This window comes from Eumetopias jubatus, unplaced genomic scaffold (genome assembly GCF_037043125.1).
Source record: "Eumetopias jubatus isolate StellerSeaLion01/CBP00866 unplaced genomic scaffold, mEumJub1_p1.0 scaffold_1, whole genome shotgun sequence".
In the NCBI taxonomy this organism is placed as follows: domain Eukaryota; kingdom Metazoa; phylum Chordata; class Mammalia; order Carnivora; family Otariidae; genus Eumetopias; species Eumetopias jubatus.
Genome location: NW_028274807.1, coordinates 84165352 through 84166487, shown reverse-complemented (window position 1 = coordinate 84166487; position 1136 = coordinate 84165352). Strand labels below are relative to the sequence as shown.

The following is a 1136-nucleotide window of genomic DNA, read 5'->3' as shown; positions in this document are numbered from 1 at the left end:
AAAAAGTGTAAGCACTTTAGTTAGTTCTTCAGAGAATTAACAGTGACTTCCATGTATGTACTTTCTCTGCCTGAAGCTGATAGTTCAGAGCTATTCATTTTATATACTGATACCATTTATCACAAAATGTTACCTTATACTGAGTTTAGTTACTACTTTTCTAGCCACTTGTACAAATTGGTATACCTATATATTACCTTTTTCTCAGCTACAAATCTGGAGCTATCACACTGAATAAATTTGGGCTTTCTGAACATTCATAAATGTGTTAAATATGGTTGACATTAATGTTAATTCACAAAGAACTTCACTCTGGAGGAAACTACACGTTAATCCCTATTCTGAATGAAAGTGTTTCCTGGTCTAACTATGATAAATCTGTCCTATGGCACTGTGTACCATGGGGATTTCTGTCTCCCTGTTGTTCAAAGGTGGGAAGATAAGCAGCCAGCATGCCACCAGAATGGCTATGCTGATGGCCTATGGATAGTGTTCATTCTCAGCTTTGCGCAGTGGCAATATTGTAGCCAATAAGGTTTATCCGAGGCACGATTATTGCTAATTGAAAACTTTTCCTGATGGTGTTCATTCTGACTGGTTGAAGCTTTTTTTTTTTCTGATTGTATAAAGCCCAAGCATACGCCTGTTGTTATATTTTGAATATTTAAGATGATCATAAAATTACTAAATGACTTCAGGATCACATATTAGCTCTTGGTTTTTAACTCATTGTTTGAAACTAGTGAGTTTTACTTCTTGCTGGGTAAAAGATCAAGATAGCCACAAAGTAGGCTGAAGTAAACTACTAGTGTAAAATAGAGGATCTAGATTATCTGCATGCATTTGAAGCTTCTAGGAACTGAAATTTCTTTGACTCTTACAGGTGATGGGAGGACATATTTCTTGTCTTGTTGAAAAGGAGTGGTCCACTAACTTGATGTCATTTCCCTTATTTCCTTATAAAATAACAAACTTATGACATGTTTCTGTTAGCATAGTCAAAATATACCAGCGCTGTCTAAAAAATCTGGTAAGTTTAGTTTCTTTAAGGGGCTGGGCTATAATTGCAGAGGTATGCCAGTTCTTTATTTTTCATGATTCAACTGGGGTCATGTTGACACAGGAGTAAGAAAAAA

General features: G+C 35.7%; 1 pseudogene; it reads left to right on the top strand.

Annotated features, from left to right (window-relative positions):
• Window positions 1-501: 501 nt before the first annotated feature.
• On the top strand, window positions 502-627 carry LOC114207189 (U4 spliceosomal RNA; annotated as a pseudogene).
• Window positions 628-1136: the final 509 nt, after the last annotated feature.